The following is a 13,690-nucleotide window of genomic DNA, read 5'->3' as shown; positions in this document are numbered from 1 at the left end:
GATATGGACAATAAAAAATACTGTGATAAATCTTTTCATATCAGCCATAATTATGTATTACATTCATATGTGTATGATAAATACATTTTCATTCTATTCCATGTGTTAGCCACACTACAGTTTCTTCTGAAACTGCTTTTTTTGTGATGAAACTTATTAGTGGAGTTTGTCTCTAACATCATTATTTGTTTATGTTTAGATACAATAGTTAACTAAGTGTTGAAAGGAGAAATTCAATGTCTCTGGTAGAACCCGCTCGTGCCTGCCAGTTTTATTCAGGGTTAAATTAAGCCGTCTGTCTGCTGTCTTGAATGTATCTCATGTCTCTTAACACTTTACTTTGGACCCATCTGGACATAGTTCTAGATGCTATTGAAGAAATATTAGAAATCATGTGAATAAATGATCATTTCACATTCTGTTCTCAAACTCAACAAACTGTCAGTCCTTTGTCTAGTGTGATGAAAAACCTTTCACACAATTGCCTCTTGAAATGGTTGTTCGAAATGAAAGATTTCAATGAGTTTCAGAGAGCGCCATCTAGTGGGCTCTGAAAAAGAGGACACTGTTTCATAAAGCCTCTTCATGACATCATTTAAACAAGGAAAAGCATAAAACGGCTCCTTTCAATACAACTCCATGGAAAGTCTTTCATCTCATCTCACTTTTTTGTTGGTAAAAATGGTCATTAATAAATTAAATGTATTAAAAACAGCTTTCTTTCCATCCACTCAGTGGTGATGCCGTTGACAGTGGGACCTGTCCAAGCTCAACAGGCTGTCAAGGCTTGACATCCTTGTTCAGTGCTGAGAAGCAGGCGAGCCACAGAATCGACCACAGAGTCCACTGTGGCCACACGCAGAGCTTATAAATACAATAAATATCAAGGCTTGTTATGCAGAAACGCTAATCGATATGGGATCAATAGGTTTGTGCCCAGCAGCCACTGGAGTGCTTCACTGTCATGGAGGACGCTCGTGTGCGGTCGAACAGCTGTGGACAAGATAGAGCGCGTCTCTATAATCTCAGCAGCTCAGCCTCTCCAGGTCTGAGGAGCAGCGCTGCTGAGAAAATCCTTTCAGGTGCTCTTCCTTTTGATCATAACCCACTTTATTACTATATTTCAGCTTCAGAGTGTCGGCCGGCCGCTGCCCCATTTCTTCACTCTCCCTATTTCCAAGTCTATCTCAAATCAAAAGTGAGCTAAAATGAACCTTTTTCAGTTTGGAAGGTTTGATCTGGACGTGCAAACTGCATGTGGAGAATCACAGTAACAACACAGCCACTCCAAGTTACAGGGAAAAAGGTGGGGAGCAGCTGAAGCTCAACATCTTGGCTGGGAGGAAAATGGCAGAAGATAAAGGTGAGAACACCTGCTCATGATCGCATTCATCTGCAGAAATAGACTGCTCACATAGTCCCTATCACTCACCTTGAATAAGGCCTCACATTGTCACAGTGCTGGGAAATATAACGTAGCTTGAATTGGCTAGACTGCCCCCTGCTGGCTGGGAGGGACATCACACAGTGAGCGCAGGGTCGATCCCACAAACCGGGCCGGTCACTGTACGATCGCCATTCATGACCGAGGAAAACGTCAGGGGGAGCTCGATTATCGGACCAAGGAGCATGAAGACTGAACGCGTGAGTTCAAAATGTGAGTTTACAGGACTCAGCTCTCACTGTGTGTCTCAAAGCAAATTCACTGAATTTATTCAACTAATCTGCGTCTGAGTTTTCGGCCACTTTCTCTGAGGGAATGTGGAGTCTGTTTGTAATAAGCCACCAAGCTTACTTTATCATGACAGTTAATTTGCTCTATTGTGACAATAAATACTGTTATTTATGATTATTATGCTCTTGTATTGTTTCTATATTTTCAAAAAGAGTTTTCTTTGCTTTGCTGTGTGTTGTTAATGTCAATAAAACTGTCTAAATAACTATAGCTCCAGTAGTATTCATGGCAGATGCTTCCAAAACTGGCATCAAATATATATATTGAGAATAGTCGAACAATATGACACAAAACAAGTGATGTTATAAATCACAACTTTAGGTGCAGATCAGTCATCATCCTTTGGTATTTGAGAGGTGGTTAACCTGCCAGATGAGACCTATTGAAGTACTTTGTGTTAAGTTTGAACAAACAGGATGTCAACGGTTACTCCACTTAACGAATGTGATTTTCAAAAACGAGAGGTGCATATTTCTGGCTGTGATCAGCACAACTGATAACTAACAACTAATAACTAATAACTAACAACTAATAACTCATCATTCACTCATCATTACGAATTTGTTGACGTCATACCTGTTTGGCTAACTTGAAATGCTGTTGACACCAGAGAGAAGTCACATTACCATTTGTTTGCCTGCAGGGAGAGCAGATGCAGTCAACAGCATCTCTTCCTTCCACTGCCTCTAAACAAGCGCAGGAAGTCCGGAGTTCTGCACCTTACAGCTCCGCTCACACGACAGCACTGTGGAAGACCAGAGCATCACTCTTGAATATGAAGAGCAAACCATTATTGAGATGGGCCTGGACACAAGACGAGACCCTCCGCCGCTGCTCCCCCGCACAGAAGCATCTTCCTTGACCTGTCACAGGAGCTGGTACAAGTCTACACTGACACTCTCTTCCCTGTCGGTTCGACTCAGCCACCAAACACAACACACTACATCTGGCGACGAAGACGCTGAAGTAACATGTCCAAACCTGAAGGAGCGTCCGTCACCTTGGAGCTGACTAGTGTAGTGTTACCATGATTTATGACGCACAATCTCTTGCAGTCGGAACTATCAGATCAGCACTGGCCAAGGAACACCCCCCCCTCAGCTTCACACCGACGCCTCAGAGAAGACGTGCAGGCAAGTTTCCAAGTCTCTAATCTAGTCTGTCTGTGACACGTGGGCAGCCGAGGCTCCTATTTCCAAAGGACCCACAGCAATAACATCTATTCTTTGCAGGCCATGATTTTTAATGGACTCTGCAGTCTGCCGGCCACTGGAGCTTTTCGCAGTGAGTCCGGGCATCCATTTTCTCTGGGAATTGAATTAAGTGACCCGGTGACAGGATCCAGGTGTAGAAGCTGAGCTGGACATGGCCAGGCACTGTTATTGATTATTAATAATGTGACCGCTGAGCTCCACTGTAACCTGACATGGTGTGACTTGGTCCTGTACTGTAGCTAGAAAGCTTGAAAACTATATATTCACCATCAATAGACCACTCACTCGGATGTGAATTAGAAGCACATCAGGCTGTCACTCATCATTACGAAGCACTTCCTTCAGCATGGCTGTATTCTTCCCAGGTTTGTGTTCGCAGTAAACAACACTGTATCATGAGCTTATTCAGCGTAAATAAAGATTGAATTTGTTTACTTTAGAATGTGTTTCCTCATCTAAAGTGATGCAGGCATACAACATGGATGTACAACAGTAGGTTTTTACTTCTTCTTAACAAGCAAAAGTAGGCTAGCATCCAAGCTAACGTTAGCATCCTCACACCTCTGACACATCTATCGCCGCAACATAGGCTCCGCCCATTTCTTCTCCATTGGTTCACCAAACCAGGTGAGATGATCAGCGCCGATGCAAGAGGCTGCAGAAACGTTGGAGCTGGCGTTTCCAACACTGGATTTGCAGGAAACAAAACTCAGCATGGAAGCCAATGACACGCTGTCTTTACGCGTGACATCATCAAGTGTTGTCCCAGTTCTGAGGGACGTCAGTCACTTCACTTGGTCATCGGAGGGCGCTTCATAGCGGAGGGCGCTCACAACCAAGTGCTAGTGTTCAGTGCTGGTGTTAGGGGGAGACATGGGACACAGCCTTTGCCACAGTGTCGGTAACTGAACTCGGCTCTGACGTAACACCCAGCTCTACTTCCCAATTCCCAGCTAACTGGAACGCAGCCCATGTAGCTAAAATAAAGCTCTTTGGCCGATGTATGTGAGGAAGTAGGTTCCCGGACCAGCTGTGCTGCCAGTCAGGGTTCAGTATCAGGTCACCTTCTTGCTCAAGTCACATTCACACCAACCCAAGAGCAACTGTCCTTAAAACATAATCCTCTGACAGAGCATCAATGTCGCTAATAATAGCAGCGCAGGGCAGGCTGCGACTGTGACAGCCAGTTCCTTATCGCCTCACCTTTTCAAATCACTGTATGTTTCCCATTCACTCCTGCAAGGACCTGGATGTTTGACACAATCCGTGGTTATTTATGCCGCTGTGAAGAAGAACTCTTCCTGCGGGAGACTGGAATAAGCCATTAGCTTTGCATACTGGCCCTGATTGGAAGTCCACGGCTGCCTCAGCAACAATCATGCAAGATTTAAGAGCACCAACCTTCAGGCTGCATCTCCTCTGCAGATAACTGTGGGGGATTGCCCAGCGCCGGCCGCCCTTAACTTATCCTGTTTAATTTATGCTCTGCCTCACCCAGGGCACGTTTCCAGCGCCGGACCCGGCAGCTCCGTGAAGCCTCTCACAGCTGGCTGAGCAGACTGAGGGAGGACGGCGGCGGCTGCCGCTGAGACCTGTCATGTCAGGTCAGCGCCGCTCGCCTCTCATCGCAGTACAGTCAGGGAGCAAGGTAGAAATGGATTTCTTTATCATCAGACTTATTTATAGTCAGCCATATGTCAGCAGAAATGAGAGAGAAGTGTTTGGTTTGAACTTGCGCGTGACGTAATCCTGAAGCCAAAAGCAGACACTTATTGTGAAACCGATTAGTGCAGCTTCCTCACCAGATTTAGAATAATGCCTGAAAGGATCCATCCAACAAAGAATAATTCTTCTGATGGAGGAGTGTGCTATCGACAGGGAGGGAAAGTCGCTGTAAACTACTTTTTAATGTTGATTCTTTCTCTTTTTAGTCTTGAATTTTAGAGACGAAGGCAAATTTCTTTTTCACGGCAACAACGGTATCATGGTATCACTCACTTCCACTTTGTTCCCTCAAAGGAGAAGTGTGGGGAGAGGGGCAGGAACAACATTGACTGGTATTACTAGTGATGGGCCAGTGAGGCTTCGTGAAACACTGACCGTGTTTGTAGAGCTCAGGAGGTGGCGCTGTTGCTTTAAAAATGAGGTCAAGTTTCATTGAAATGGTTGTTCAAATCCAAAATATTTTAGAGCAGAGCGTGCCATCAAGTGGGCTCTGAAAATGAGGACACTGTTTCATGAAGCCTCATGAACCCTTCACTAGTTGTTACACTAGTTTCAGATAAAGTGAAAAATGACATTCTGCCATCAACACAGGCAACACATGCTCCCAAACAGCGAGTATCTGAACCTGACTTTTTCTATATTTATTATTTCTGAAACACTCACCTTTGTGTTTCTTGTTTTGGAATGAAAACAAATCATTCAAAGAGGACTTCATCCCCACTTTCTTGTATTTCACAGGGCTGAATTGAGTCCCACCTTCCTGATAAATGATTTGCATCTGGTAAAAGTGTATCACTTTAAACAAGATGAAGCACATCCTTCAGATCTTTCTCAGCCATGAGTGATGGCAGTTCTCAAGCAGAACCAGTATTTATCTCATTAAAACAGGTTTTATGATCCCAGGCATTGATTTCAGACACAAGTGGCATGTCTAACACGGCAGACGTGCTGATTATGGCTGGCTACAAGGTCAAAGGTCGGCAGAAGGAGCGGGCAGATTTATTAGCGAATGAACGGCTGTTTCCTTTAGCAGGAGTTTCAGCGTTTGGTCTCTGCGCTGCACCTTCTCAGGCCGTAACTTTCTCTTTAATGAGGGTGTGAGCGCCGATTTCTCCGAGACAAGATTCCCTGGCGTCAAACGTCCACCAATTATCTGCCCTTGTGGAGGCAAAATATATATAATTATGAATCTGATGACGGCTAATTAAGCCTGCGGGACTTAGCGCGGTATAGTGACAGCAGGCTGATAAATAATTGTTCTGAAGGAAAAATGTGGAAAAGGAAGTTCCTTCAACAGAAACATTGGAGGAAACATAATTGCATTGCGCACATTTCCAGGGTCGAAAAATAAGGTCATTGAAGACTGGAAAAATAGACCACATTATTCAAAAAAATATTCAAAATAAATACATTTTTTATTAGTAAAGAAAAGTCCCTCTTGCATATACTGTGTGCCTTTCTATTGTGGATCCAAACGTGTATTTTCCCCTTCATTACTGTAAAAAAATCCCGAGAAAAAGCGAGGAGTGACTGAATGAGAAGTGACATATGGGGACAACAGTGGCCTCGGGTCGGAGAAACAGGCCGTCAGGCAGCAGCGTGGAGCTTCTATAAGCAAAACCGGGTCGCTTTGGTGTCAAGTGTGTTTATCAGCATGTGAAAGAGGATTAAGGATCCACGCAGGAGCTCCGGCAGCCAACACTCAACGGAGGGGCGAAACAACAAATCCACTTCATGTACATCGCTGCTTTCTTGATAGCATCATTAGTTCGCCTGTTGATGTGTGTGATTTGGGTGGGTGACACGTTGTCATCAGCTTTGAACCTGTCGGGGAAGCACAGACCCCAGAGGAAGCTCATTTGTGCTGCAGTTGCGTTTAATAGCTTTGGTAATGAGCGGCTACATCATTATTATTATTTCCCGCGTGACTGCTGGTGGGAAGTCGATTCCTTTTTCCACTGTTTCATGTTCACTGCTGACACGGATGAAGTTGATATAGTTGAATTATGTATAGCGTTCTCTGAGCCGGATTTATTCCGTTCTAGATTGGGCTTCTTCACCGCGTCACCTTGGATTTAGAGCAGCCTGTTTCTTTGGAAGCATATTTTATATATGAATATATATATATTTTAAATCTTGCAACGATTCGCATGGAAAAAGTGTGTTAATTCATTTTTTTTCAGCAGCAATAGTGTCTCTAATGTGGGGGCCACATTATATGCTGTAAGTGTAAGTATCAGACATAAATAAAATAAAATAAAGTAAAACGTTTCTTCAATTTTGTTATTTTTCTTAGATGGTAAAAAGGGGAAATTGTAACATTTTATGGCTGAAACATTTTTTTGATGATGTACAATTTCATTTTATGCACACTTATAAATACCTATCAGTGATATTGGATTATCTTGGGAACAAAACTATGGGATCAACATGTGAACATGACACACAGGCTCTGAATAACAAGGTATTTCAAGCATTACTCCACAAAGTAATGTAATTGAAAATGAAAAAAGAAGAGCAAAAATCGTTTAGAGCTGTTTTACAATTCATTGATGAACTAATTTATCTATCTATTCCAAATGCATGAGATATGAAAAAAGCATAATGAGTGCTCTGACCTCTCTTTGCCAGTCTCTGGTATGACAAGAGAATTAAATGACTTGCATCCAGAGATTATTATAGCATCAGTTTGTTTCCTAATGTTGAGCCTAGGTCACGCCCATCTACTTCCTCCTCATGAGAAGAAAAAAAAAATGAACAGGAGTCACTGGAGAGATGATAGTCATTTTCTGATCAAGCTTGAAATATGCCGTAGATCTCACATGTGATGTCTGTGAATTTGTGAGATACATGCTGAAGCCGTGAGATTGCTGCTTTTCCACCGGAGTCAGAGGTTTCTCTAGGTTTTGTGTGACCGACAATGCTGGTCGCAGGCTCTCGGTCGATAGTCGGTGGAGTGAGAGCCAGCAGGCGGGACAAGCTCTACACGCTCACTGTTTAACCATGTTTGCAAATGTTTGCTAGCTTCTACCTTCAGCATCTGCTTTAGTGCAGTCTGCTATGACATCATAAAAGCTACGTTTGATTTGTCGTCCAAATAAAACGTGTTTTCACGAGCAAATAAAACATAAAATACATGACAAACATAGTTGAAACTCACATAATTTAAACTGAGGTATAGCATGTGAGTCAGACCAGCACAGAACTTTGATTTCCCTTAGACTTTCATTCATTTTCTGTCCGATCTTAGTCTTAGTCTCCCTATATTGTAGTACAAGAGGCAGCAGTGATTTCAACTAGTGTATTGTTGCTACTCATAGCTATATTGTACTTTTATTTGCCAGTTAATTTGGCATAAAATTAATTTCACACAACATGCTTTAAGTGAGAGTTGTTTCTTTCAGGATAAAAGCGCTGACATTTGGGAATTTCCGCATGAATGTCATGGAAGTGATGGTGTTAAGTTCAGGCCTAATGAAGTGAGCAGTTTCCAACACTGTGTGCCGACAAGAGCCCTTTGACATTTCCAGCCAGGCTCCCATCATTTCATCTGCCTCAGAAATCACCGCTGATCACAGCCTGGCCATTAGTATTTGTCCTTCCGCTTCACATAACACTTAATGCCGTGGCGTTTCAAAACACCTGGGGCGGCGCGAGTGACACCCACTCAGGAGTGTTGACACAGCAGCCGTGTGTCTGCTCATGCTACATTAGTGAGGTGTCACTGGCTCCGGAGTCATGACTTTGCTGAGCCACGCGCCGCCCGCACTCGCCTCTACCGCTCTCTCTCTCTCTCTAATAACTGTGGCTGACAGAGGACAGGATCCTCCAGCCAGATTTACATACAATCATTAACAGAGCAGTCGTGACACGTACTTGTCTTACACTCAATAAGCACAGAGGGGTTGTTCCCTGGAGTCAGAGGTTTTATGTTCCGCAGCTCTTTGTAAAGCAATAACAGTCCGTGGGTGTTGCACATTTAGATGCCCCATGTTGACTCCTGTCTACATCTGAACTTAGTTAATAACCTCCGTAATAAAAAAAGCACTTATACATTATGTTACTTTTATGTCTTGTGCGTGTCCCTGTTTATTTCAGTCGAACAGTTATTCGTTTTCAGCTGTCATTTGCTTCGGTTCAAAGTTGTACGCGACAGAAAAGTGGCAAGAGGTGGCAGCAGCTATGGCTCCAGTGGGAGGTGGTGAGGAGAGAGTGCTCACTAGCCGGTGGAAACACCCTTGCCTAGTTTGACTGAGCGTTGGTTTGAGGGTTCACCGCAGCGGAGGAGGCGAGGAAGAGAGCTCCCACCATCTGATCCTGATCTCTGTCATTCAAAAGCACATTCAACCGGTGACCCCTGGGTGGTCAGAAGCCGAGCATGGATGATGGAAAATCGAACTTTGTGGAGAAGACGGAGGCAGGCACCGCTGTTGTTGCTGCTGTTTTGATGGATCTGATGCATGCAGATTACTTTCTACTTGACAAGGTCCTGCTCATCTGAACCGGCACAGTCCCATCTGTGGCTTTGGAGGCCAGTTTCAGTCGGCCACGACGGCATGTAAACAGGGTTCAGTCGGCGTAGGTGTAGGTACCAAATGTGTCCTACCTGCCACGGAGTGATAACGTCACATCCGGCATATATGATATATATATATATATATATATATATATTTCTAAATGTTTTAATGCGCCAGAGGAAATAGAAATAAAGGATTTCAAGGCACTTTCTGCCTCATGCGTAACATTTAAAATACAATGTTTGTCATCGAATCGTACAGAGCTTAGTTTTTCTTTGATATCGCGCAAATAGATTACACAGTAGGCAGTTAAACACAACCAGATACATTTTTGTTCATTTGCCAGGGGGAAATATGCATCTAGGAAGGAGTTTTCACCCCTGCCAAATCGGTCCACACCTACCACTCCACACCAATCACGACATGTTGTTCGGCAGACAGAAGAACGGACATAAACTTCGCAAACGATTCGATGACAAACATCGTATTTTTATGGAAATAAATGCTACGCATGTGGTAGAAAGCACCTGTAAATCCTTTATTTCAAGTTCCTCTGGCTCATTAAAACATAAAAAAAGATACCATATATGCCGGATGTGACCTCATCACTCCGCGGTTTGCTGTTTGTCACGGTAAAACACCTGATTCCTGCCGCAGCCATTAGACGCGATCTTTGGTTTGGTTTACTCTCGCCACCGCAGAGGCCTCCTCTCTCATAACAGCGATCAATGGACCGTCCGCAGAGCGGCGCGAGTCTGGAGCTGCTGCTGTAGGTGCGGGACCGAACCAAGCGACAGCAGTGCGGGGGTGGCTTCAGAGCGGGTAACTGGGCCGGCCCAGCGTCTGCGCTCTATAATGAGACCCCTCGGGGGCAGCCACATAATACGTGGAAATGGCTGCAATTAGGCGCTGCAGCTGTAAAGTCAGGAGGGCTGAACAATAACAGGGTTAGACGCAAGGTTTTGGATGGAGCCGAGCTACAATCAGCAGCCATCAGAGTCATATTCAATCTGACTCTCCCTCGCTTCGAGGAAGCGAGGAAATATCACAAGATTAGTTTTCTCCCCACGATTGTCTCAGCTTATGAGCTAGTTTCACCCCCCCCCCAAAAAAGAAACCTTTAAAATGGGACTGAATGTCGGTGGTGATTTGAACCCAGCCGCTACAGAAGCCCCAGTGGGGGCCAACATTTTCCTCCATTGTGATGAATGCGACCCTGAAGTTTGACCGACCCCTCTGGCTTTTTGACCTTTTCAGCACATTTCTCTTCTGTTAGATTACACGGATTGAAAGGTCAGTAGCTTGGCACAACATTTATCCATCTGCATTGATTTAATGAGGTCAGGAGTGGTAATTTAATAAGAATGAGCCTTAGCATAAAAATAAAAGTCAAGCACTGGCTTGATTTGTATGAGGCCTGTATATTTCCATATTTTTTGCAGTGTAGACTTCAGAGCAAAGTCCAATTTTGATGACAAATATACTGCAATGAAAGACAAGTGACAAATGCTGCTTTTAAAGTCAGAGGTAAATAGAAATGTTTTCATTTGGATTCAGTTTATGGGGGAGGCTATTGATAAGAACAGTAATTTCCGGACTATAAGCCGCTACTTTTTTCTCGCGGTCTGAACCCTGCAGCTTATACAAGGCCATGGCTAATGCATGGATTTTTACAAGCTGAAATCAGAGGCTTTTTATTGACCTTAAAGTGCTGAAAATGTTCTGCTTTCGCTTTTTAGCTCCGCCACCAGAGCCGATCTACTAGAGGACCAGCGACGAGAAGCAGCAGCTGAGACCGGCTGTGGTGTCTGAACTTCAGACACGCAGGCGAAAACAGTGCATTTTCAGCGCTTTAATGTCAATAACAGGTGTGAAGAGTTTGTGATGCAAGTTCAGAACATTGCCCAGTTTGTTTCATGAGTCAGTCTCATGCTGGACCCTGTTTTCAAAACTAGTTTTTAAAACTTGTTTTGAAAACCACTGACCTTTTTACGGCGCAGACAGCACCGGTGGCTTATAGACCTATTTTCTTTCTTAAATTTAGTGAGTGGGTATAACATTCCAGTGCGCTCTATAGTCCGGACATTACGGTACATAAATGCAACATTTATATATATTTACATATATGTATTACTAGCAATCATGTGATTAATTCTACAAAAATAAGAGCAACTCAAATTATAAATGTGTGTGTGAATGTGGAGGCTCGCATACTAACACAGTGCGTAAGGGAATAAACCAACACACTTCCTCCAAATCACAAATACATGCATTAAAACTAGTTACAGTTGGAGTTCTCCCAGTGCTGGATTCAATCTGAATTTTTCATTGCCTCTATTATTCCTACTCAACCTGTATTCAAATTTAAAGTGAGAAAAGTTGCATCCTCTTTGCCCTCTGACACCAATTAGCTCCAACTCGGCAGAGTGAGGTTCCAGAATACTGAAGGTAAACTGAAGCCAGACTCAAGCAGCCGCGGGATTTACGTCTTAGCAAGTGAATAACCCACATTTTCATATGATATGGACGGATTTGGATACATACAGAAAAGAGACCGGGCGTTGTGTGACATCTGTTCCATTAAAGTGATGCAGAAGGAGCAAGTCAAAGGTGCGCCATTAAAGCTGCTGGCCTTTCTGTGAAGGACATTGATAAGTGGTCTGAAAACAAGAGGGAAGGAAAACATTCCAGACAAATATTTTAAAAGGATTCTCTTCATGGAACCCAAAGCTGCAATTACGGCTTGTTGTCTTGACATTTCACTCTCCAGATTTAACAGTGACAATGTAATGGGAGTTTGGTAAGCATCAGCGGCGGCGCCTCATTTTTGAGACACATGAAGATGATCTTCTGAAGTCGTTCAATGCAGGCACCAGAAATAAGGCCGTGCTAAATGTGTTGCCACATCAGAAGAGCCCTCGCTCCATCAATCATGCCACTTCAGTGTGAGCGCCGTTGTTTGTGCCACTGCCGTGTCGGGGGCTTTTTTCATAAAGATATTGTGATGGACTGAATTAATGGCATCCTTTTATCAGCGTGAGATCATCACGCGTCCTTCAGGTGACCGAGAAGAGCCTTCACAGCCGGCTGGTCTTCTCTTCACCCTCCCCTCACTTGGTGTTCACGTTTGCTTCCCAGGTTAGGTCTGATTTATGCGTCTGAAATGATGGAAAGTTTGAAAGCACCTTCAGAATGAATCCTGCAAACATGCAGCCAAGGATAATGACTCCAGACCAATCTTCCCTGGGAAAGTCATGTCCGTCTAATTGGCTCTGTCACTCACACGGATGCTTTGACTGACAGTTCATTCAACTGACAGCTGGTAATTGGAGGGAACGTTTAAGGTTTCCGTGACGTATTGGTATCATGACTCCTCACAATGGATATTGACCCTTTATTACTTTGCTATATGTTAGAGGTTATGAGAGAACCGCGAATACACGGGCGCACAGCGAAACATGAGGGTGACTGGAGCCCAGGCTAGAACGCAGGTATGCAAGGTGTAGAAAAAGTGCTGAGTATGCAGAACACATGCTCGCGCTTCAGATGTCAACATAAGACAAGTTAGCATTCAAGCTACAGAGAGAAACATGGAAGCTGAAAAACTATAGTCAGATGTACAGGAGGCAAAGTAGACTAGCTAAATGTGTTGGATCTAAATCAAACGACCAAGGAATTAAGTTAAAAAGCCAGGTCACAAAAAGAAAAGGTAAAAGTATTAGCAAAAAGCTGAACTGAAAGGCTAAAAGACTAAAGCTACGAGAAAAGCGTGAAAGCTAAACAACTATAGTCAGATATAGCCAAAGTAGAAAAACTAAATGTGTTGGATTAAAATCAAAACAAGTGAGGAATTAAGCTAAAAAGCCAAGTCACAAAAAGCTAAATGCAAAAAAGATAAATGCAAAAGCTACGAGAAAAGCGTGAAAGCTAAACAACTATAGTCAGATATTAGTAAAGTAGAAAAGCTGAATGTGTTGGATTAAAATCAAACAAGTGAGGAATTAAGTTAAAAAGCCAAGTCACAAAAAGCTAAATGGAAAAAAGATAAATGCAAAAGCTACGAGAAAAGCGTGAAAGCTAAATAACTATAGTCAGATATAGGTAAAGTAGAAAAGCTGAATGTGTTGGATTTGAATCAAACAACCAAAGAATTAAGTTAAAAACCCTAGACAAATAAACAAAAAGTCAAAGTACTAGCAAAAAACTGAACTGACAGGATAAACAATGGTGACTTTCAAAGGAGCTGCAAGCTAAATGCTAAAGCTACAGAGAAAAGCGTGAAAGCTAAATAACTATAGTCAGATATAGGTAAAGTAGAAAAGCTGAATGTGATGGATTTGAATCAAACAACCAAAGAATTAAGCTAAAAAGCCAAGTCACAAAAAGAAAAAGTGAGAGTACTAGCAAAAAACAGAATTGAAAGGCCAAACAATGGGGACTTTCAAAGGAGGTACGAGCTAAATGCTCAAGCTAAAGAGAAAAGCGTGAAAGTTAAACAA

The 13,690-nt window shown here is 43.1% G+C and overlaps 1 protein-coding gene across 2 annotated transcripts in view; it reads right to left on the bottom strand.

Moving 5' to 3' along the window:
* b3gat1a (beta-1,3-glucuronyltransferase 1 (glucuronosyltransferase P) a) overlaps window positions 1-13,690 on the bottom strand; it is an 81,351-nt gene that overhangs the window by 21,451 nt on the left and 46,210 nt on the right. The gene's annotated exons all lie outside the window — the stretch shown is intronic.

This window comes from Synchiropus splendidus, chromosome 8, assembly GCF_027744825.2.
Source record: "Synchiropus splendidus isolate RoL2022-P1 chromosome 8, RoL_Sspl_1.0, whole genome shotgun sequence".
NCBI lineage: Eukaryota > Metazoa > Chordata > Actinopteri > Syngnathiformes > Callionymidae > Synchiropus > Synchiropus splendidus.
The sequence above is the reverse complement of the archived record's forward strand: the minus strand, read 5'-3'. Positions and strand labels throughout refer to the sequence as shown.